At 41.9% G+C, this 25,718-nt stretch overlaps 1 long non-coding RNA gene and 1 pseudogene across 1 annotated transcript; one reads left to right on the top strand and one right to left on the bottom strand.

The window, feature by feature from the left end:
- Positions 1–7,184: 7,184 nt before the first annotated feature.
- LOC128776036 (U2 spliceosomal RNA) lies at positions 7,185–7,387 on the bottom strand (annotated as a pseudogene).
- A 15,348-nt stretch (positions 7,388–22,735) lies between these two features.
- Positions 22,736–24,362, top strand: LOC109266629 (uncharacterized). Its single transcript, XR_002079791.2, has 2 exons — positions 22,736–22,954; positions 23,292–24,362. It is a non-coding gene; the product is annotated as an uncharacterized LOC109266629 (long non-coding RNA).
- Positions 24,363–25,718: the final 1,356 nt, after the last annotated feature.

Genomic DNA, 25,718 nt, shown 5'->3' on the forward strand with positions numbered 1-25,718 from the left:
TGATGGAGACTCAGGTCCTGCATGGCTGTGATCTCTATCAGTTAACCATTTGTTTTCTTTCCTTTCCTTTGTTCTTGGGCAGCCAGGAGTGCCTGAGGAATATCACACATACCCCACCTGGGGGGGGGGGGGGGGGTGGTTGTTAGCTGGTGCTTTGCCCTAAACTTGCCTTATGCTCCCTCATCAGTATCTTCAGTTCTGTTCCACTTAGCCACTGAGATGTGTGTGTGTACTTGAAATCTACAAATTTTATTTAGTTCTTTCTAAAACTTACCTTATTATTTTTTTATATCCTTGTTTTCTTTTCCTATTTTTATTTCCTCTGTTATTTCCTTTAACCTTTACATGTGACTATCGTACATTTCAATCAGCTCATGCCAATATATGAAGTCTTTGGGGAGGGAGTCTAAGTCTTTCATTATTGTTTCTGCTGTCTGTTGCTTTTTCCTTGTGCGTTTTGTGGACTTTTTAAACTTGTGGACTATATTTCCTTCAATGACATCTGGGAGAATCCCAGATACCTATGATGGGCACGTTGATTGCAACAACGTGAATATTGACTTCCAGGCAACCTCATTTATAGCTCCTTCCTCTGCTCACTTACTTCCTACTCCTTGCTCAGGCTTTAGTTGTTACTATTACTATTTAATTCTTAGACCCTCAGAAAATTCCTCACTCTGGTAAGTGCAATAATGCATTAAAACTGGGTCTACTGTGTTGGTCTGACTCACCATCTAATTATATTTTATATGGAGGGCCCTTTAGAGTAACTAGTGGGCCCTATTGGCAGAAATTAAAATCCAAGTCTTTCTTTGGTTAGTGAACTTTTCAGGTTTTTAAGAGTTTGGGTTGTCTGAAGCTCTAAAATATTTTTCATACATCCTCCAGCAGGATAACACAAATGATTACCCACGTCCAATCATTCCAGACTTTATTTTTCTACTGGAAGAAATGGAGGTCAGAGGAAGCAAATGCCTTGTCCAAGCTACTTCTGCAACTGAGAGACAAACAAACAAAAAGGTTTAATACTGATCACTGGAACCAAAAAACTTTTCAGCTTTACCCAGTGGTCTGTGGATGAGACTCAGAAAAAACCGAAACTGGCAAAGTAAGAGCTCAGCTAGCCACAGACTGCTTGGCCTGTATACAAGTAATCCAGGATGTCCAGCAAAGACGCCTTCACTCATTGGAAGTATAAACCATAGTTATTTCCAACTGGGGTCTGATCAGCACTCACAAGGTGGAGTCATGAGAAACCGGAAGGAAGAAAATTTTGCCGATTGATCAGATCCTTTTTGAGTCCTAGTCATGTTATAGTCTGTGGGGAGGAAGTCATGGAGATTTTTCAAGATTTCATGGGAATGACCCAAATCTAAATGCCTTACTCAAGACTCAAGAAAGTATATACATTTGCATTCCCGGATTAACAACAACTGGGTAGTAGTATTCTAGGGGAGACTTTGCAAAAGTCTTGCTTCCCCCAAAATGCCCACATCAGGAGGTTGGGGTTCAAAAGATCTGTGTTTTCTAGGCTCTGAGCCAGCTGACATCACTTTGGACCCTAGACTAAGAAGTAAGGAAGATCTATCCTAAACTCCTGTCCTGGAGGCCTGACTCACCTTTTTGGTGGTGAAGACAGCAAATTAGGGATACCTATAAGAGCAACATGTACAGATCTTTCTGAAATCAGTGTATAGATTTTTGTAAATAACAGTTGTTATGTTCCCAGTGTCTAGTATAAAGCTTGACATATCAGAGGCTCTCAAATTAAAACTTGTTGACTTTTTTTTTTTTTTTAAATGATTGGACCCTGTTTTTGAGCTTTAGTGGCAATATTGCTTTGTGCCACTGGATGGTGCTATTAAACCACTCTCACATGCACATTCTCAAACCGATTTTGATGTTTTCCAGCCTTCAAGCAGAAAGTATCTTTCATTTCTCCGCTTTCAAACCATCTCAGTTTGGACATCATGTGGCCTTTTCCCCCCTTGAAAATAGCTGGAAACATTTCTGACTCATTCTTTTTTTTTAAAGACTTTATTTTTTAGAGCAGCTTTAGCTTCACAGCAAAATTAAGAGGAAGATACAGATTTCCCATATACTGCCTGCTGTCATACATGCACATCCTCCCACCTCATTATCAACATCACCCACCAGAATGGCATGTTTGTTATAATAGATGAATCCGCACATCCTTATCATGCAAAGTCCACAGTTTACACGAGGATTCATTCTTGGTATTGTGCATTCTATGGGTTTGGTCAAATGTACAGTGATATGTATCCATTCTTAGAGTATCATACACAGTATTTTCACTGCCCCCAAATCCTCTGCATTCTGCCTATTCATCTCTCCCTCTGATTCTTTCTTGAAAACAGTGATTGTTCCAGTAGCACTTCTACTAAAATTGGATCCCACAGCTCAGACATCCAGGAGACAGACACATCTGTGGAACATTTTGTTGTTTTGTCAGGAGTGGCATTGTCGACTAGTTAATAGAAAGAAAGGAAACCAGGAATTCAAGTACCCACTGTCCTCTTGTTTATCAATGACCTAAGGATTCTTCAGAGATGCCTCCAGCTGCAAAGAAGGGGTGTGTGTGTGTGTGTGTGTGTGCACCCATGCACTTGTGCACACATTTGGTGGTTGGAGGATGTGCAAAAGAGGTATGAGAGCAGGACTATCTCTTCCCACATTATTGACCAGACTAGCTCCATGTCGGGGATAGAGGTAGGAAATATATGCTTTTGTTTTGTTTGTTTGTTTGTTTGTTTGTTTCTAAGAATATTACTCTCTGTTAAAAGAAGGCTCATCTCAATGGCCCTTCTAGTCCTAACATGCTATGTTCTAAGTTCTTCAGTTTTCTTGGTTGAATATTTCACCTTGGTCTATCCAAGAAGACCAAGAGCATGTGGAGGATTAGCTTGAAGCAGTGCCATGCAGGTCTGAATTTATCCTTAGAGACCTTCTTTCATTGCTACCTCCTTACTGTCACCTGAGCTCTGGCTGCCTGGCTCAAACAAGCCACCACTCAGGACGTGTTTGGAAAAGGTGTGGAGAGGCACAGAGCTTTTCCCAACTTCTTATAGTGAGCTTGAGGAAGTACATAGGTAGAAACTGAAGGCCAACGCTCTCAAACAAGAACACATCAACCCATGGCAGACTGAGCAAGAGGTGGGAACAAAGTGTGCAGAAAGAAGAGGGTCACAGAGGTGGGCAGGTGAGATGGCAATGTGAACCAGTTCCACAAGTGAGTTTTGAGTGTCTGCTCTGTGCTGGGCTCTAAGGATACAGAAATGAATGCAAGGAGATGTCAGGAGATTGGAGGCAGATACATAAATGTAGAGCTATCAGGCCATATTTAAGTGCTTTGAGAGTGGATGGAACAGGGGACTAGGGCAATTCAGAGAAAGAGCAAATCTAGAGGAGTTGATGCCCAAACTGAATCTCCATTGCCCCAGGCATCATTGCTACAATTATTCTTGATTAAAAGGTTTTCATTGGAGGTTGTTTTTTTTTTCAATCAGACTTCTTTATATCTTTGATGGTTGACTTCATACAAGTATATAGTATTAATAGCTACTCTTCATTAAGTTCTAAGCATAGTTCTAAAGCCCTTTACGTATAATTCCACATTTAATCTTCACAGCAATCCTGTAAGATAGGCAGGTATTAAGACCCTTATGGTGAAAAGTTTTTGTGGAAAATTTCAAGCCCATAGAAAAGTTTTCTGACATCAGGAGTACACTGAAGCGAATTTCAGATATCATGTCATTTCTGAACATAGCTCAGTATGTTAATCTAGAAGATAAAGATACTTCAAAAAACGTAACCACAAGTCGGCTTCTAGTTAAGATGCAGGAACAGGAACTCGATTTACCCTCCTGCCTGACATAACATGAAGGAAGGAAGGAAGGAAGGGAGAGAGGAAGAGAGAAAAAGGCAAAATATACGAAATGATATTTTTCAAGACATGTACATCAGGCAGTGAAGGACAATCAGATGATTTGCCCCTTCCTCTCCCCTCCTCTCCCCTTCCCTCAGCATATTGCCTCCAGAGAGAGTTCAGGTGAAGCACAGAGAAGGAGGAACACAAAGAAACAGTGAGCAGGCTTTTTGCAGAAGTAATTTGACTGTAAAGTTCAAATGGAAATGCAAATGACTTAGAACACTCAAAACAACTTTGAAAAAGAAGAGCTAGTTTGAAGGAGCAGTACCATGTGATTTCAACACTTATGACAAAGTAACAGTAATGAAAAAAGTATCATATTGGCATCAGGATATGCAAATAGATCATTGGATCAGAATGGAGGGTCCAGAAACAGACCACATATTTATGACACCTGTTTTCTGATGAAGGTACAAATGAAATCAATAGAAACAGGACAATCTTTTCAACAAATAGCACTGGAACAATTAAATATCTATATGCAAAAAAATGAAGTTGTACAATATACAAAAAATAACTCAAAATGGATCGCAGATCTAAATTTAAAATCTAAAACGACACTACTCCTAAACCTCCAAAATGTAGGAAACTTATAAGACCTCGAATTAGCCAAAAATTTCATAGACGTGACATCAAAAACACAATCCACAAAATTAAAAATGGACAATTTGGACTTCATCACATTTTAAAACATGCACCCTTTAAAAATTTCTGTTAAGAAAGTGAAAAGACAAACTGCAGCCTAACAGAAAATGCTTGCAGATCATATATCTGATAGATGTGAGTTTATTTATATGTAATGATTGATCATATATATACACACACTTATACGTATTTGAGACACTTGATTGTATGTATGTATGTATGTATGGAAGATAATAACCATTAGGTAATGCAAATTAAAACCACAGTGTGTTTGGGCGGCTGGGTGGCTCAGTTGGCTGAGTGGCCGACTCTTGATCTTGACTCAGGTTATGGTCTCCTGCTTTGTGAGTTTGAATCTTGCATGGGACTTTGCACTGATGGTGTGGAGCCTGCTTGGGATTCTCTCCCTCTCTGCCCCTCCTGCATGTATTATCTCTCTCTCTTTCAAAGTAAATAAACTTAAGAAAGAAATAAAACCACAGTGTGATATCACTTCCAATATTTATGTATTTATTTAGAGAGTGAGAGAGAGAATCTTAAGTAGGCTCCACACCCAGCACAGAGCCTGACATGGGGCTCCATCACTCGACCTGACTATGAGATCATGACCTGAGCCAAAATCAAGAGTTGGAGGCTTATGCTTAACCGACTGAGCCACCCAGGTGCCCCTACCGTTTCCAATCCATTATACTGGCTAAAAGTAGAAAAACTAGACAACACTAAATGTTGGTGGTGATATAGAGCTTTAACTAGTGTGAAACCAGGAGGCAGTTCTCTAAACACATTTCCAATTGCCTTGCTTTGCCAATACTACCCAATTTTTTTTTTTTTTTTTTTTTTTTTTTTTTTTTTTTTTTTTTTTTTTTTTTTTTTTTTTTTTTTTTTTTTTTTTTTTTTTTTTTTTGCCTTCTGAGTTGAGGACATTGAACACTTAGGGACCTTAAAAGATTTGAGAGCCTTGAGGGTCATAATGCACACAGAGGTCCAGTGGTCTCCAAAATACGGACAATGAATTAGGGGTTTACTAATTAAGTCACCTTGAGATGCTTCATGAAAGAAGGTAGAAAGGGAGGTCTCTAAACTGGAATATGCATCAGTAGGACACATTTTCTTTGCTGGACTGACAGTCTCCCATCATGAGTTGAAGTATGTTGTTGCAACTCAACTATCTACTGAGAATAGGAGGGAAATTACAGTAGGAGTGATAGTTGTTGCATTGTGGTGAAATATGTTGTCCATCTAGTGAGCATGACCTAGCAGTGTGAGAAAAAAACTCAAGCAGTTTTTCTAAACAAGCAGGACAATAAGTGAAGTATTAAAAAAAATAACAACCAAAAAACACATTAAATTATGCTCCTGCTTTTGATCGATAACATAACACTACAAACTAGGGTGGTAAACAATGAGTATTTTAAGTTGCAATTTTAAGTCAGAGAAACAAACATTCGAGATTCAAATTATGGAACGGAGAATGGGAAATTTTTAATCATTTTGGACCTAGCCCCTGTGCCCTGGTGACCTTCCGCTTCCTCCTTGGTCAAAACTGTGGGGTTGTCTTTAACAGTCTCTTTAGCCATCTGGTGCCTTAATTTTCTCATCTGCAAAATAAAGACAAATATTATTGTACTCAAAGAGCATAATAGGGGCCTAATATATGCTCCTTAAGTGAATGAAAGGATTGGTTTCTCCAACTCTTAAGTGCTATCATGGGTCACACCAGTGACCTTAATCTTCCAGGGACTCTAAACCCTAGAGAAGGATGTAAACTATTTCCTGACTCCAACTGTAAAAACTAACTTCCTCATTTCAGTAGAAATGACACCCTTAGCAACAAGCCAATACCATAAAGTGTGCATGTCCTAATACCAATATATTTTTCAAAATTTCAGTGCTTTTTCTTTTGTTTTAAGTTGGAAAGAATCTCAGCAGCCTTTGGGCTGCTACCGCTCTTTTACATATAAGCTCAGTGAAGCCCCAGAGAATGGAATGACTTACTTACATTTACCTAGCAGAGACAGTGGGCCTGTTGAGCTTTCTTCCAGCCAAGAGCAAGAATTAATACGATTGCCCACATTCAATTAAATCCCAGTATAAATAAAAGAATCTAATGCTACACTAAATCTATTCTTGGTACCAGGTGGCAGATGTGAATGTGTTGTAAAAATTGACTGAACGGGTGGCAGGGGCCGTTTTGATCAAGTATGACTGTCCCGACAGTTTTAATCCTTCATCTCTTGAATCACCCTAAAGTGCTAAAAATTCAACAGGGAGGGTGCATCAAAGAGGGAAGATGTGGAAGGTTTTAGTCCTGGAGGTAGGGCATTCGTAATAAAACACAGGATGACTTCAACTTCCAAAGAAATTACAAGTGGGAGCAATGAGGATTGGGGTGGCTTAAAAAACTGCTCAGTGCAAACCTCTGCCTATCAGAAGACCCATCCCAACAAAGCCAGTTCCAGGGAGGCCTAGAGTAAGGAGGGGAGAGTTGCTGACAAATAAGATAGGTCATAGTCCAGTGGAACAAAAAAGCTGATTTCAGAATATGGAACTTGAAAACAAGTAAAGAGGGAAAGAAAGGAAGATACTCACCTAGGGGTGCTGATGTTGTCATAGAAGTAATATACCTACTGCTTGGAAATATATACCATCTCAAGCAACTATCCGGAGCTTCACTTCCTGTAAGCATACAGGAAGTCTTGCCCCACGTTTTACCTGCCTACTGGGTCTACCATTATATTAAACTGATAAGAACAGATACTACACTTGATCTTAGCCAAAAGGCCGAGAAGCGATGGGTCTACTATTATAAATGTGCTTAGGAGGTTAGAGCTGGCCATTCCTAGCCATACCCAATATTGCCACATACTATCCTCAAGAACAGTCATAATTCAGACTCACAGAACTTTAGAGTGAGAGGGACCCTAGAATAGGACTTCTATCCTTGGCACTATTGACGTGTTGGGTCCAATAACGCTATGGGGGACTATCCTGTGCCCTAGAGGATGTTTTAGCGGCTTCCTCAGCCGCTATTCACTAGTTGCCGGTAAGCAGCTCCCCAGTGGCGAGAAACAAATATGTTCGCCAGACATTGTCAGATGTTCCCTGGGTGGCAGAATCACCTCAGCTGAGAACTACTACCCTAGACAACTGTATCCAGCTTTCTCACATCTCACACCCATAGAAAATGAAAATATTTGAGTAGGACAATGAGTAAATGAGATGGGATCTGGAAATAGCTAAATAAACCTTGGTGAAAAAAATGTATTATGCTTTATAAATTTACAGGAAACATAAAATACAAAATAGTTAGGGAATGTTAAATATTAAATGTTTAGAAGATTCTGAATAAAATTCAAAAATTTAAATGAGAAATTTGAACATACTTTTACTGACATAGCTTTTTACCAACAAATTATGCTCAATGTGGCTATATGCAGCTCTGTTCAAGCCATTTTAATGATGACCACTTCACATCCTTGGCTATCTCTATCGGTAAGAAACTTCATTTGTGCAAGTAGATGATAAAAATGTTAAAACCATTGTTTATCGTCACTTGAAGATTTGTAGTTTCTGGAATTAAAGAAACCTACTAGCCTTTTTTCTTTTCTTATGCTGACAAATCAGCGATTAAATCTCTTTATGAGAAAGCAAAAATATTTCAAATTCACACTTCTACATATCTTGTGTTGCAAAATAGTAATGAGAGGCTAATTAAAGGCATTGCACACGTACTGGAAGACTGGTTGTCCTGCAACTAACACGGAAACCCCTAAATGGGCTTCTTGTCTGTCAGCAACGGAAGGACAAGAGAATCTGATGAATGTAAAGACAGAGATTCTGGGCTATCATTTATTGCTGGGCAGACCAGAAAGCCCCACCGTATACTCCCCACCAATCCATCCCCAACTGGCTGCATCTTGGGCTGGGCGGGCTCCAATCCCTGGGCACTTGGCAATAAACTCCTCAGTGGTCCTCAGATTCTATCTAGGATAGTTAGTGGTTTGCTCTGAAGCTGGCTGCTGAGATGTCCAGTCCATCAAACACTTTTTTGGCTGCACACAGGGCATCATAGAACAACATATGGTAAATTTGGCTCACTGTGTCTCCTCTGGGAACCATGGGGGTGGCCTTTGAAATCTTACTCAGATGACTCCCCCAAGGAACCTGTGATAGACTTCTCTTGGTTAGAGGCACCTGGTCCCAGAACCTCAGTAACTCCAAATCCCACAGAGCATTCCGAGTGTTGAGAGACTCCATAATTTAGAGCATACTTAGAACCCATTGGTGGCACACTGTTGTAATACAGCACATAGGTTGGAAAACTCTGCCTTAGAGAATTCTTCCTTGTCCTAGTTTGAGGACGTGGTGGCCCAGAGAGCGGTATGACTCGTCCCACATCCCACACTAAGTTAATAACAGAGCTGGAAACGGAACTTAATTCTACTGGCTCCTGGCACCACAACCACGCAGATCCTTCATTTCTTTTCCTTATTTTTTCTCCCCCTCTCTTCCTTCCTCCCACTGACTCATTCACCACAAATTCTTCATGTGCCTAGCCTACCAGTCATAAACATTGGCTTGTACCATAGGGAAGGCAGCATTTCTTAAACTTTGGTCTAGGGATTTAAGAGTTTCTTAAACTTTGCTGTGCATAAGAATAAAATTGTAACAATAAGTGTATTTTACTACTGTATCTTTGTGAAGAAAGTTGAAGCCAGGAGAGGAAAGGGTGAAGATTTGCAGTAGGAAGCATGAGGCAGTATTTCCACTATACTTCATCTAATTTCTTTGGCTGAGTCTAATGCTGAACACTAGAGCTTGGTGACTTCTAAGTTAGAAGACATAGTGACCCAAAGGCTACAAATATTTATGAGTTAAAAATAACAGATTAGTTTATCTGATGCAAGTCCAGATATCTGCTGAGGCTTCCCTTGTTTTGGGCAACCTGATTAGACATACTTGTGTTATATCCCCTACCCTCTGTCCCCAGAAAAAATGAGGTGGGTAGTGGACGAACAAGACAGAGAGAATGTGGTAATGGCCGCCTTTCTGAATGTAGGGTGTGGAGGGGTTGGAGCACCTCTTAACAGTTATGGCCCTAGGAAGTCTATGAGAGAGTACATAATGTCAACCCAGAAATGGGCTCATAAACATGTTTTCACCCTGAATTAATCCTTTTCTTCTCAAAATCCTTTTACATAATTCTTATGTGTGTATGTTTGTGTCATTTTACATTGTTATACACCTGTTGTATGTATGGTGGATGGGAATGATGGCTACCATTTTACTACATGAAAAGAGTAGATGAAGAATCCCTGGAACCCACAACAAATACTGTGATATAAATATAAATACTTAATTATTTAATAAATATTTAATTATTTAATTATTTATAATAATTTATATAAATATAAATACATATATACACACATATATATTTGAGCTTCATAAAAGCATTAATAGAAAGGTGCAGTTTATATTTTTTTAATATTTATTTGTTTCTTTGATTTGGGTATAGCTGATACACAATGTTACATTAATTTTAGGTGTGCAATGTAGTGATGTAACAAGTTTATGCTGTATGCTATTTTTGCCACAAATGTAGCTGCCGTCTGTCTTCATACATCATTATTACAATATCATTGACCATATTTCCTATGCTATGCATTTTATTCTGTGACTTATTCAATCCATAACTGAAAACCTGTATCTCCCACTCCTGTTCATCCGTTTTGCCCATCCCTGCAAGCACCCCTCTCCTCTTTGGAAACCATTAGTTTGTTCTCTGTCTTTATAGGTCTAATTCTGCTTTTTGTTTGTTCTTTTTTTTTATATTCCACTTCGGAGTGGAATAATACAGTATTTGTCTTTCTCAGTCTTACTTATTTCACTTAGCATAATATTCTCTAAACCCATCCATGTTGTCTCAAATGGCAGGAGCCCATCCTTTTTTATGGCTGCATAGTATTCCTGTGTGTGTGTGTGTGTGTGTGCACATACATACCACATCTTCCTTATCCATTCATCTTTTGATGGACATTTTGAGGAAATGAATATGCTGTGTAGCTTTGAACAGATTATTTTTCTCTCTGAGTTTCTGGGTTTAACAATTTTTTTTAATGTTTATTTATTTACTTTTGAGAGAGAACCAGTTGGGGAGAGACACAGAGAGAGAGGGAGACACAGAATCTGAGGCAGGCTCCAGGCTCTGAGCTGTCAGCACCAAGCCTGGCACAGGGATTGAACTCATCAACCGTGAGATCTAACCTGAGCCGAAGACACATGCCTAACTGACTGAGCCACCCAGGTGACCCTCTGGGTTTTTTTTTTTTAACCTATAAAATAGGGGGATTGGCATAGTCAATCTCATGATAACAATATATCATAACTGGCCCAAATTCTACAGCTAGAAAAGGACTTTAACCCAGATCTTCTTTCTCCAAATTCAGTGTAAGTCTTCCAAATCACATGTCTTATCAAAGAAGCTGACACTCAGAACAGCTAAGTAAAGTCCTCCCAGTCTTGCTCTATCTAGGGTAATAAGTCAAGAAACACTCACTGCACTGCTGTCCCTCCGAGAGCCAGGATCAGCTGTGTGGATGAACATCCCCCATCTGTGTGTTAGGGGTGCTCTGAGGAGGTCATCTGGCCCTGGCTATTCCCATGAACCTGCATGCTCAGAGTCTGAGAGTCAGGCCCTGGTGAGAGCACAGACAGCAGCGGTAGCCTGCCTGCAGGATGGCCCTCTGGGCCACAGCAGGCAGACATCAGCTTGCTGGAACTTTAAGCCAATCACATCTGTATCCATTAGATTTTAGTTCCAGTTTTTTCTGCCTCGCTGCTTTGAAAGTGAGGAAGTAGTGCCTTCCTTGCAACACCCAGCCGTCAGATATCAATCTTGGGTGGCATGGCGGAACAAGTCAAGCCTGTGAGTTAGGAGCCCTCATCCTAGTTCCAGATAGCTATGTAGCCTTAGGGAAGTTATGTGACCTCTTTGAACCCCAGTTTCCCCCTCTTGAAAGCAAATACAGTTGGTCAAATAATCTCTAAGGCAGGTATTCTCAAACTTGTAACAGGCATGAAGAATTGCTTGAGAAGCTTATTGAAATGCATAATGGTAGGGCTCCTGATCCCAGTGATTCTGATTCAGCAAGTTGAAATAGGACCCAGGGATCTGAATTATGTCTTAGAGAGAGAGAGAGAGAGAGAGAGAGAGAGAGCTTGAGTGGGGGAGAGAGGCAGAGGAAGAGAGAGAGAAAGAGAGAGAGAGAGAATCTCAAGCAGGCTCCGTGCTCAGGGCAGACCCCAGTGTAGAGCTCCATCCCACAACCTTGGCATCATGACCTGAGCTGAAATCAAGAGTGGGACATTCAACCAACTGAGCCACCCAAGTGCCCCAGGAATCCAAATTTTTAATAACCTAAGTGATTCTGCTAGAGGTAGTCTGTCAGCACTTTCAGAAATAATGCAGGGCTAAGAGAACTTCCAACTCATGCTGTGTGGATTATCCGTCTCCCACCATAGTTAACGAATAAGTGCTGGTAATTACTCAGGCAAAATGTCTGCTTCATTCACCTCTTCCTTTCAATCCCACCACAATGCCAATTTTATGTCAGGATGATGGCAATGACTTCTGATTTGAATTCTTGCCTCCATTATTCTACCCTTTATGCTCTCCCATTACAGTCTGCTTATATGCCTAAAATCTTCTCAGAGCCCTGCAGTAGCTGCTAGTTGTCTATAGAATGAAAAATCCAAACTCCTTAATCTAGCAATGATCTCCAAATTCTTATCTTCTATGCAGCCTTCATAAGAACTTTCTGCAGGCAGAGTTTGGCTGTTTGAGGTCTCCTGAACGAGCATGTGTCTTTACCACCATGCCCTTTGTTCATATCTGGTCTGCTTTATGACACTCTCCCTGTGACATGTCTGTACCCACTGCCTAAATTCTATTCATATTTTGAAGCTGAGCTTTAGTTATTTTTTAACATTTATTTATTATGAGAGACAGAGAGAGACAGAGCATGAGCATGGGAGGGGCAGAGAGAGGGGGAGACACAGAATCCGAAGCAACCTTCAGGTTCTGAGCCGTCAGCACAGGGCTTGACACAGGGCTTGAACCCACAAACCGCAAGATCATGACCTGCGCGGAAATCAGGCACTCAACCGACTGAGCCACCCAGGCGCCCTGAAGCCGAGCTTTAGTTTACCTTCTTTATGATGTCTTTTCTGACCAGCCCTCTTTGACTGTGAGCTCTTCCTTATTCTTGTAACTCTAGCTCAATACCACAAAATGACCACTCTAACTTTTCTGTCTACACTGTGTGTTTATCTCAGTATCTTCACCTCGAGCACAGTGGTGTCTGTTAGTGGTTATGCATTTCTGTGTTCTCCGAAAGCTTTGCACAGAGAAGTATCAGATTTACTGCACAATCTTTTCTCACAGAAAGCCTTAACTAGTTAAGCAACAAAACTAGTATGTACTTGAATGAGGTAATCAGCTTCTGACATTTTTCTCTGTTTGCAAAATAGAAGAACCAAAACAGGATACTCCTCATCCCAGGATGTTACAAGAAACCGTTTTTAAAAATGAAAAATTGTTGACTAAAAAGCTGAATGAATAGGTGCACCTGCCTGCTTAGATTAAGAATACTTCCTCTAAGTAATAAGCCTTTTTCCCTCTGTGAAGGATTTCCTGACATCCCCAGACATGCTTGCTGTTGTTGATAATAATGGCACGTATTGAAGGTTGCAAAGAATCAGGCACTCTTAAATACTTCTTATGTGATTTTATGTGAATTTCACAACCACTCTATTAGTGATTATTGACTATTTTATAGGCGAGGCAATTGAAGCATAAGAGATTAAATAATTTAGCAAAATTCACCAGCTAATGTCAGAACCGGAACTTGCACCTAGGTCAGTCTCATCCCCAAGCTTAGGCATGTAGTCATTACATTATCCTGCCAACCTAACATCCTGCTGACCTAACATCACAAAGCCTGTCAGTTGTTGCTTACAGGCTAGTCATCTGGGGAGACTGTAAATTCCTTGAAGGGAGCTGCGTCCTTAATATCTGACACATGATAGGTGCTCAGTGAAAGCTGAATGAATGCAGACTTGAAGAGAATGTAAGAATGAGACAGAACCTACAATATGTCCCAGGCAAGGTGATCATGGCAAGTGTTAATAAGCAGCATAGACAGTGCGAGAGGCAGAAGAGACCCTCTAGCTGCTGTCAGGAAAGTCTGTGTGAAGAGGGTTACCTTTGAGATAATAATGGTCCCTTACCTGAGGGCCCCTTCCTTGATACCTTTGACCCGGACAAGACCTTGATCAATAATCAATATGGTATACACAACATAGGGTCCTAAGGCACTTAATAATTCAGATGATCTGTGTGTCACTTGGGTTCTTCGTTGCAAACACAGAGCTTACCTTAACCAGTTTAAGCAGAAAAGAAATTTACTAAGGACATTAAGGAACTCAGAGAATCTCCAGGAGAGCCAGAGACTCAGGGTTAGGGGCTATTCAACTAGAAACAGCACCTCAAACCTCTTGTGGACAAAGTGTTCACACCACTGCCACTAATGGAAGCAACTACCTTGGCTTACAGTACCCCAGACTGAGACTGTCTGAATCTCAGCCAGTGCTGTAGCCCAGAGCTGGAGGCTCCAGCCACTCTTTTTGTTAATAAGATGGTGTTCATCGGATGCCTGAATCAGCACATTGGTCTCTTCCCAAAGAGAATGAAGTTGCTGGGGAAGCACAGTTCTAAGGACTGACGTCTGGGCTTCGCGAAAGGCTGGGAAAGAAGGCTTCGGGCTTCTAACTTGGCACAGCGGAATTCAAAATGTAAGCCATTCTCCCAAATGTAGTAAGCTAGTTCAAAAGATGCTGAGGGGTTCCATGAAGTAGAACAGGTGTTAATATATTATAACAGCTATGGTAGCGGAAACTTACTGAGCATTTACTAGGTGCCAGACATTTTACGTACATCCTGTTTCTTCCCTGCAAAAGTTGCACAACTGATGATACTCAGACTGAGGATACTTTTGCACACAGGTGGCTACTTGGCCCAGGAGAGGTTACCTTTTAAGGCCATACATGAAAGGTGTTGAATTCTATACCAGATTAGATTAGTGGCACCTGCTACTCCTCTGAACTTCCTCTATCATAAAACTCTTTTTGTTTTATTGTTCTTAAATATTCAATGCCTGCCTTTCTGGCTAAGTGCCATGAGCGGAACAGGCCTGCCTGTCTTGTTCACTGTTGTATCCCCAGCACCTGTTATATTTATTCATTCAGTTAGCAGGCATTCAAGGTCCACTGTGTGTCAGGCACATTCAAATGTTCACTCAACAAAAATGTTTTGAAAAAAAGAATTAATGTTTATTGTTTTTTGAGAGACAGAGAGACAGAATGAGAGCAGGGGAGGAGAAGAGACAGAGGGAGATGCAGAATCTGAAGCAGGCTCCAGGCTCTGAGCTGTGAGCACAAAGCCTGAGATGGGGCTTGAACCCATGAACTGTGAGATCATGACCTCAGCCAAAGTTGGACGCTTAACCGACTGAACTACCCAGGCAACCCTCAACAACAATGTTTTGAATTTGTCTAATGTGCCAAGCACTGTTCACTAGGTGCTGGGAGTGTTGTGAGAACAAGGCAGGCAAGACCCTGTCTCAGGGAATTTATATTCTGCCTGAGGGAGATAGACAATCAAAAAATAAACAAGTATATAAAACAATTCAACATAATAAATGCTATGAGGGAAAATAAAGCAAAAGAGGGGATAAAGAGTAATGGGATGGGATGATGAGGAAGGCCTCTGAGGAAAAGGCATTTGATACTCCAGAATGAAGGAGAGAATGACCCTCGTGAAGATCTGGAGAACCATGCTCAGGTGGTGGGAATAGAGAGTGCAGAGGCCCTAGGCGGTAATGAACTTGGCCTGTTCTGGGAACAAGGTTCTATATAGTAAGGCTCTACAGAGCACAATGAATAAAGGGGAGAGTCAATGATGAGTTTGGATAGTCAGGGCCAGGTCGCATACAGCCTTGCAAGCACTCCCTGATAGGAAATTTTGGTTTTATTCAATACAAGAGCAGCATTGGAGGGTTACGAGCAAGAAAGTACCACGATCTGACTTGGTTTTAACTAGATTACTGCAGAGAATGTGTGGGAATCAGCCTGGGAGTGGGGCTAGATTCAAAACAGGGAGATTGGGAGAAAAACCCAGACTTTATGGTACTTTGGATTTGGACACTGAAAGGCTTATCAGACATCTGAGTGGGAATGGATATTCAGAGGCATTGGATATATAAGTTGGGATTCCGGGGGAGAGGTCAGAAAAAGACGCACAAGCTTGGAAGATGTGAGTCTACAGGCGATGTTTCTTTTCTTTTTGTTTTTTTTTAAATTTTTTTTTAATGTTTATTTATTTTTGAGAGAGAGAGAGAATGAGTGGGGCAGGGGCAGAGAGAGAGGGAGACACAGAATCCAAAGCAGGCTCCAGGCTCTGAGCTGTCAGCACACAGCCCGACGCGGGGCTCAAACCCGCAAACTCAAAACCCTCATGACCTGAGCCTAAGTTGGAAGCTTAACCCATTGAGTCACCCAGGAGCCCCACAGATGATGTTTCAAGTCTTGAGACTAGATAGGATTACCTAAATTAAAGCTCAAGAAACACTTGCTAAGTATTAAATCGATATTTAGGGATAGAGATCAGGCAGAAACATAGGTCTAACTCAAAGCCCTTGGGCAATGCTTTTTCTGAAATTCAGGACAGGGGAGGGGAAACAACTTTACTGAAGGAGAGAGAGAGAGAGAGAGAGAGAGGGAGAAGGAGGGAGACGGATAGAGGGATAGAGACACTGAGGGAAAAGGAGTAGAAAGAACAGTGCCAGATGCAGCAAAACACGTAGAAGGGAGAGGCCGGCAGGGGAGTGGGGAAAAGAGGGCAAGAGCCTACAGTTCTGCCTGGGACTCCTTTAATCTTCCATTTCTGCACTTACAATCACCCTCTCTGCTCATTGAATGCTTTCTTTAGTCTTGTTGACTACATTTTCTAAAATTATTCATGGCACTCACTTTATAAATACTCTTGGGAGCAATTTATTTTTATTTGGTATCAAAAATAGCTATCTTTTCTTGAGAAATTTAAAACAAATCCTGAGAAATCTAGGAACCCCATAACTAACTGGGCTTCTTTTCATGTGTTGATACTGGGAAGCTCAGAGCCTCGTGAGTGGTATTTTTGTATGACCCTCATTCCAGCTCTATTTTGTGCCCCAATCATGTCTGTCTTTTTTATTTATATGTTCTTCTTGTCTAAATTTCTTTGCTGTCTTTAAATATCCCTGACAGCTATACGAACTGCTATATGGAGCAAGGCAAGAAATAACGGACACATTCGGCATCTTAAAGAACCTTCGTTTCAAATCGTCTGTTCCATTGCCATGATAGTGAGTTCACCTGTCAGACATGTGTCTCAACTTCTGGTAGAGAAATTATGTCGCTCAGATCCATCAAGGGACTGTGCCCCAAGTTTCTGCTTTTTCTTCCTTTTTTCAGAGGAGGGAGAAAATGAACTCGTTTTTCCCTCCAAGCACCCTATGAATGAGGAGTAGTAACTATTTATACCGGAAACAAAAGAAACCCAGATGTTGCCAACACACTTATCACCTCCTCAGCCAGATCTAGGCTAATTCAACTTTATCTGCAAAAAAGCCAATGCAGTTGCTTGCTTTTAGCTTTGCAACAGGGATCCCAGCTTGATAGTTTAAGCTATACTTGTCCTAGGATACAGTTCCAAACACACATGGAAGGCAGGTGTTTGGGGCCTCCAGTGGTCTGTTCACATGAAGGAATACTGCCTGAGCCAGAGTCAGCTCCAATCTGGAATGGAGAGGTCACCATGCTCCAGAAGCAAAGTGATACCATGGAGTCTTTGGCACCGGTCATGACAGAAGACATCACTGCTACAAGGAAGGAAAACAGGACAATGGGGACGCCTGAGCGGCACAGTCGGTTAAGCATCGGACTCTTCATTTCGGCTCAGGTCATGATCTCATGGTTTGTGAGATTGAGCCCTGCTTTGGGCCCTGTGCTGAGTGTGGAGCCTGCTTGGGATTCTCTCTCCCTCTCTCTCTATCTCTCCCCAACTCACTCTCTTTCTCTCGCTCTCAAAATAAATGTAAAAACATTTAAAAAAATCTTTTTTTTTTTTAAGGAGGACAATGGTAGCCAAGAGTGCTACATAAGATCGCCACTTCCTGGGGTCTCCCAGAATGAGCAGAGAGGAGTATGAGATGGCCAGAATTACTGCAACAGCAGGTAGGAGAAGAGCCCAAGAAATACTGTTTTGATACAGGATTACTGAGACCCAAGCTGATTTGGCCCAGAGAAATTCTAGTTAAAGGCTATTTTTAGAAAGGGTTGAACTATTAATGGCTTAGAGAATGTTTATCTAAATCTACTTGTATTAGCTTCCATAAACACTAAAGTAAATTTCCTTATAATGCAAAAGAAGACTTTATGAACTCATTGTTGGGAACGATTAAGTGTATATGGGAGAAGGAAGATGTATTTCCAGTCATTGGTCAATCATCTGTGAACACTTATTAAGAACTGATTACCAACTTCCTCTGTGCTTGGGGTAGAATTACTTACAGAGAAAAAGGCCGTTGTCACAGAAACTGCAGGCAGCTACAATCCCCTTTGAACACAAATGAAGAGTGAAAGCCCTGTGACCAAACTGTTGTCCCTAGACAAGAAGCCTAGAGGCTTCAAGACTATTCTAATACTAGGATTTGGTTTTGTGCATGACTCTCCCACTCTAGTTCTGAAATGTGCTGTGAATCAGGGCCCTTCTGATAAAGGAGAAGATAATGGCTCAGGCAGGTGACACACCCTTCAAGGTCTACTGCCTTTTTGGAGCATACAAATCTGCTCTTGTCTTACATTTGCCTTGGCCTGATGTCTATAATAGAGAGAGCAAAGGCATAAGGGGAGAGGACATCTGATACATCAGAGGCACCAGGGTGAGTTGATTGCATAATACTTCTCTGTTTGGTTTGCAGTCATAATATAAACAGGTCCAGAATCTTAAAGATGGGTGGCAGAGACTAAGGACAACAGGCTTGCCTTTCCCTTAAAGTACCTGCCCTCTCAAATTCCAGGGCCACTATTTACTGATTCTTTGACATTAGACAAATCCCTCAAGACTTCAGAGCCTCAGACGCCTCCTGTGTTAAATGGGGATATCAGTTATTAGATCACACAGTTATTTGAAGAACAAATGAGAAACTACATGTGAAAAGTTTTTGTTTTTGTTTTTGTTTTTCTTTCAAATATTAGGAATTCATTGTACCTTTATGTAGTTTCATGGCAAGAGGTTAGTGTCCAATTCAGGGCTATACTGCATTTATTGAGCTCCGTGGGCTCAGATTCTGGCATAGCGCCTGGTTTACTGTAGGGTTTAGTAAATGTTTGTTGTTGAAGAAATGAGACAAGGTTGCAATTGCTTTGCCTGGAATCTCTTTGATATTTGATTCTAAGAATTGGAAAGGAAGTCTTGAGGTCACCTGGTCTATGCCTCTGTCTCTGGTCAAACAAGAGAGGCAGTTTGGTATAGAATGAAAGCTGCTCCAAGGACATGAGTGTCCGTGCACCATACAGATGTTTAATGGGGTTTGTGGTAGAAGCTCCAATAGGATACAAATTTGGCCCACCTATAGGTAAAGCAGGCTTTAAAATTTTTTTTTAATGTTTATTTAGTTTTGAGAGAGAGAGACAGAGCATGAGTGGGGGAGGGCAGGGAGCGAGGGAGACAGAATCCGAAGCAAGTTCCAGGCTCTGAGCGGTCAGCCCACGAACCACGAGATCATGACCTCAATGAAACTGGACACTTAACCGACTGAGCCACCCAGGCACCCCCAAAGCAGGCTTTTTAAAATTGCGCAAACACCGTAATGTCCATCTTGATGGAGTTTGAAGTCGGGTTTGTGAGCAAACGGTTAAGAAATAATTCTTGGCTGTGGTGCAAAAAAGGTGATTTTATGAAAGCACGGGGACAGGACCCCGGGGGCAGAAAGAGCTACACTGGGGTTGTGTGGAGCAACTGATTATATACTTTTAAGTTTGTGGAGGTATAGATGGTGTAGGTCTCCAAGGAATTTCTGGATGCTGAAAGCAGGGTCTCATAGGACCCTGAAGATTTAGCTATTGTCAAGATAAGGTTGCTTTTAGTTTTTAAGGAAGTGTAAACATTAAGGCATTAAGGCAGCCATAAACGTCTTGGGGAGTGTTATACACTGCAGGTCCCCGACATCTGTCATTGGGCTACAGGCTGTAAGGGAATTGAATTTAAATTACATTTTTCTTGCCTTTGTTTCCCTCACCGCATGTCCTCTAAAATAATTCCACTATCCTTATCTTACTGTTGGTTTATGGGACAATGTCTCTAGAAGACTTCTACTGAAAATACAAATATACTTTCAAAGAATGGTAGCTTACAAAATTATGCATAAATTCTTAAACAGCAGACAGCAGAGACTTTCAGGACAGGAGTCTTTCGGGTGGGAGGGAGTGGGATTGAGGGTGGAGTAGATTTGGGGTTATTTCTCTTGGAGCATGAATCAGCTGGCATGCTTTGGTGAGTCCCACACAAACTGAGGGCAGTGGAAAAGCACTGGGGAGAGGAGGACTCAGAAAGTGAAGGGTGGGGAAAGGGCAAAACAGATAAAGGGAATTAAGAGATCCAAGTTTCCAGTTATAAAATGAATAAAGTCATGGAGACGAAAAGTACAGCATAAAGAATAAGGTCAATGATATTGTAATAACATTGTATGGTGACAGATGGTGACTATACTTATCATAGTGAGCACTGAATAATGCATAGAATTGTCAAAACTAAACGTTGTAAACCGAAAACTAATATAATATTGTATGTTAACTGTACTTCAATTTAAAAAAAAAGATCAAAAGGAGGTGTAGGATGGGCACCTGTAAGGCACGTGTGGCAAATACCTCCATTCTGACTGATTTTTAAGGTAATTAAAAATTTCAAAGCACGGTTACCCTAAATTTCTTATGTAGCTCTCATGACAACTGAAGTGGTCAGAGAGCATCATCACCATCATTTCACAGTTTCAGATGAGGACAGTGAGGCCCAGGGAGGTCAGCTGGTCCCTTTAACATCACTCAGATACTACGTACAAAGAGCGGTGCTAGAGTTTATTTCCTTTCACTCCTGATTGGGTATTCTTTTTATTAAATTCTGCTGCCTCTGAAATGAAGATAAGACTAGCAGTCCTCTCGCATGACGGTGTCACTGTGTAGTAACAGAATTGTTACTAAATAACGCTGTGGCATCGTGCTAAATAACAGAAATATTTTGTCCTTTATTATTGCTGGTACCTTACAGATGTGGGACCGGGGAGGTGGTGGTGCAGGGCGCAAGTAATGTGCCGGCCCTCCTGCAGCCTCATGGGAGATGGAACATGGACTCCATCAGTCTGGGTGCGCTCAGAACTCTTACACTAAAGACTCTCTGGGTTGGAAGGGTCTTAAAGGTAGTTTGGCATAACCATCCATTTAATCCTTCTCCACTGTCCCCCTAAATGGTTCTCTATGGGTTTGCCTTACAGAAAAATCAGTCTCCATATCTCTACGGGCAGTCTCCTCCATATTAGGGCAGTTCTCATGGTTGTAGTACCAAAGGGAGAGATTTTATTCTTTCAGCAGCAGAAGATATAAGAACATTTCATAGGAAAACACTTTGCTAGCCTCAACTGAGGCCACTCTAAGCCTCTCAAGTTGTGGGAGTTGGCTGGTGCCACTTTAGTGAAAAGGACCGGGGGATTGCATAAGAGAGGATGAGTTGTTACTCTCTGCTTGGAGAATGAGAGTGATAATAGGGGGGAAAGGAGGGAGGAAAATTGAGTAAAATGGTGGCATGCTGTGTGCTTCTTTGAGTATCTCCTCCTTATCCCCCCCCCCCCCCCCACACACACACACAAATTCTGCAAAGTCGATAAAACCCTAAAATATGTGTTTGGATTTTTATGGAAATCTTTAAAAAAGGTTGCTCTGGGGATACTCCCAAAGCAATAGAGACAGTTCTCCTATTCAGGGGAGCTGCCCATATGACCCCAATGCCCAGAGAACTGGTAAATGACTCTGGGAGTAAGGCTCTCCTAGATGACCAATGGGAGGTTGTGCAAGCTCTCATTAGCTCTCAAAATCCAGGAAGGCCTCAGCTGATGCTGGTGTCACAGTTAGAAGGAGACTTTCTCCAAATCCTTGCACCCATGACTTCCCTTTCAGCTGGATTGTTCCAAGTAGAGAAGAGGCAAATTAGTTCAGTTGACTCCTGACATACAAAGGAGATACTTGTTGAGACTTTCTCAAGTCCTCACTTTCACGAATATTACCACAGCTCATGATCTCCTATACAATGATCTGTAAAATGAGCATAATAATATCTCAACAGGGCTCTTTATGAGGATTATGTGAAATCATGTATTAAATGGAGATAAAACTCCATAGAGAATCTGATGTCTTGCTTTTCACAGTGTTATCCAAATTTGTGACCAGTGAAATTTAAATATGGTAGCATAACATGGTCTTTGGAGGGTAGCTTCAAAATAACTGAACCATCACGTATAAACATCTCCAGTGCCAAGATTCATGTATGTCAAGCAACGTATTCAAAGTATCTTCCATATTCCCTGGGTTTTAAACCCTCAGGTCTTGGCATGTCAGCCATCAGTTTCACACTTAAAAAGATGAATGATCCAGGGGCATCTGCGTGGCTCAGTTGGTTCAGCATCCAACTTCAGCTGAGGTTATGATCTCACGGTTCATGAGTTCCAGCCCCACATTGGGCTATGTGCTGACAGTGTGGAGACTGGAGCCTGCTTCAGATTCTGTGTCTACCTCTCTCTCTGCCCCTCCCCAGTCGTGTTCTGTCTCTGTCTCTGTCTCTTTCTCTGTCTCTGTCTCTCTCTCAAATAAATAAACATTAAAAAAATTTAAAAACAACAGGATGAGTGATTCAGAATAATGGTGCCACTTTTTTTTTCTGCCAGCTTTTTCTTCCAGCTAATAATGACCTCATCTCTGAAGTCTAATTCCCCCTTCCTACTAATTACTATTCAGGAGCAGGTGGTAACCACAATTACATCCCCACACCTTGCGTCTGATGTCATCTGCAGAGCTAAAATGGAATGTCTAACGGTAGCTGCAGTCATGTTGAGGAGCAAGGGAAGGGCTGGGATAAGAGATCAGAGCTTGGCTGGATGCCAGGTGTGTGAGCAAAGATCATCTTGTTTTTGTCTTCTGGGAGATTTGTGAGAAGTAAGAACTTCTTTGATTAGAGAACATGAATTTTAACAGTAGAGAGAATGAGTGAGATTGGGATCACAAATAATTTGGGGACTGACAGGATGGTCACAATCATATTGTAAGCATCCATGGGTGAGCCAGAACTTTGTGTCTGCACGTTTATACCATCTACGTGAGCCCCTGACCTCCCAGCAAGGGATGATTGACTTTCCTTGGAAAGTGACCAGCTTGGGACCCCCAGCCTGTGAAGATAAGACAGGGGAAGTGGTGACAAGAGGGGAGAGGCTGACAAATTGCATTCCCAGGATGATCAGAGAGGATTACGGCTCAGGAATGTTATTTCTTGCAGGAAAGACGTGGCATTATCTCAGAACCATCTGGTGGCAGCGGGAACAAGAAGGGGGAAGGAGGCTATGAGCAGTCGTCACGTAGCCATGTCTTACTGTTTGCAGACGCCCACGATCAAGCTACTTCCTGACAGAAGTGGGTCAACTAAAAGCCTTGGCTCAGGAAAGAATAGAGCTTCAAGGAATAAGAGAGTGGCCCTGCAGAGGCTGTGGGATTCCTCCAGCAGAACAACTTAGAGACACTACCCAAAGCTTCCTGTAGTGTGGGCAAAGTCTCCAGGCCCAGGGAGAGAGGGCAGGGTGCCCTTGGTCTTCCAGGGTGAGACTGATCTGAACTCAGGTGGGCTGATCCTCTAGGAACCTCAGTGTAAAGTGACATTTGTGGTCACCCAGGTGACCCAGGTTGTGGTCAACCAGGTTTCAGTCCGGCCTGCATATGCCTTTTGTTTGCCCCACATTCGTGATTACAAAGTGGTTGGATTAGTTCCCAACTCTAAAGTAACAAGGTATTTCATATAAAATGCAGGTTTCTGGCTGCTCTTGGAGAATGAGAAATCGGGCAGCCCAGGCCCCAAGTTTTCACATAGCAACATTTGGCTGGAGTTGAGTAGCTGCTGGCCACAGAAGCCAGGGAGTAACTCTCCACTCCCGCATGTTCCCCACCCATTCACTTCATTCCAAACCCCTGTAGGCGTTTGTATTTGTGACTCCTGCTCTAAAATGCAACATCAGTGAAGGCAAGGGATGGGAGCATTCGTCCCTAATAGAGCTTTGTCCCCAGCATGCGTCTGCACAGTGCTGGGCAATGCACAGGTATTTGATGTGTATTTATGTAATAACACATAGTGAATTAAGACATCCCTGTTAAAATAAAGCAGATCTGCATTTAAACCCAGGCTATGTGGTCTTGGGTGAGAAGCTGAACTTTCTAAGCCTCTGTTTTCCTCATTTATAAATTAGGGACATAAATACCGACCTCCTTGGCCAGTCCAAGAAAAAATGTGAAATGCTTAGCGTGAGGCTATCACATGGTCAGCACCATGTGATAAATATTTGCTAAATGGCTGAAACAATGTTTAGTCACATGACTTGACCCATGGGCCTCTTTCGTTGGATAACGTAGAAATTCGTTTCATTAAGAATGTATGGGAATTGCAATGGGCAAGAATCTCAAATGATGACCAAAATAGCAGTTCCTGTGAGGGTGAGGGATTGCTGGGCAGGAAAGATAACTCGTTCCTCAATTTCATTGTTGATGATTACAGCAGCAACATGATTTGCAGCAATAGGGGGGAAGCTGCTGGGTGAATTATAGGGGTGGGGTGGGGGTTGCGAACACAGGCTTCAAATATCGACAGGTCTGTCATATGTGCCAGGAGCTTTGCTAGGCAACTATATACGTGCAAGACCTTGGTTTCCTCCATTAGAAAACGAAGGCAATAATACCCATTATATAGGGTTTCACCTGATTAGTTCACGTAAGAATCCATGTAACATGCTAAACACATTGGCTGGCACATGGGAGATGCTCAGCAAATGATTTATTTATTGGTACGAAAGAGAGACACTGTGACATTTACAGTCCTGAGCGCTGTATTTATTCCATCACCTTGCTGTGTCATCTACTTCCCTTCCCTTGGACTCTGTTTCCTGTAGTGTGAGAGAGCTTGTGTGGGGGATGCTGTGGAGTGCCACCCAAACCCCCCTCCAGAACAAAGGCACTCAGTAACCCCAGTGGCTGGGAGTATTGGCCACAGACAGCTCATGGCTGACTTCCTTTTGGAGAATTACTCTCAGCCAAAGGTAACTGCCTTATCCAAGGTTACACACTCTTTCCCGGGGGCGGGCAGGGTTGCTCAAAGGTACAAAATACAGAGAGGCTAATTTAGGACATCTCTGAAAGGCCTTCCAGCTTCAGAGTGCCCACGTGGGATCAGCTAAAGCCTCTGTTCCACTATGAATCCACCTCTCCCTCTGTCCAGTCCTGTTTCCCTCATTCCCTTAAAGAGGCTGTTCCCAGAACACTCTCCAAGAAACATTTGGGTACAAATCTGCCTCACAGAGCCTGTTTCCAGGTAACCTGACCAATGGCCGTTTGAGTGATTTCACTTAGTTTCTCTGAGCTCAACATTTTTTGGCTTGCTCTGTCTGAATTAGGTTACAAGAGACTGGGATATGTTGCAGAAGAAGATCAAGGTTATAGCTGCCTATGAAACCCTCAACATAGAGTCTAGAGAATTCCTTATGAGGTTCTTAAGAATAATGTGGGAGTTAGGCAAATATTTCCCGGAAGGGCATGAGGTTTTAAGTAAGTGGCTGACCTCATCTTGTGCAGCCCATGTGGGGTTTTGGAACTGAAGGCACACCTAGTGCATCTCTGTCAGAGAGATCAGATAGACCTCTCAAGGGTCCACAGAGAAACATGAAAG

The sequence above is a fragment of the Panthera pardus genome, unplaced genomic scaffold (genome assembly GCF_024362965.1).
Source record: "Panthera pardus isolate Hobbes unplaced genomic scaffold, ASM2436296v1 HiC_scaffold_11, whole genome shotgun sequence".
In the NCBI taxonomy this organism is placed as follows: Eukaryota; Metazoa; Chordata; class Mammalia; order Carnivora; family Felidae; genus Panthera; species Panthera pardus.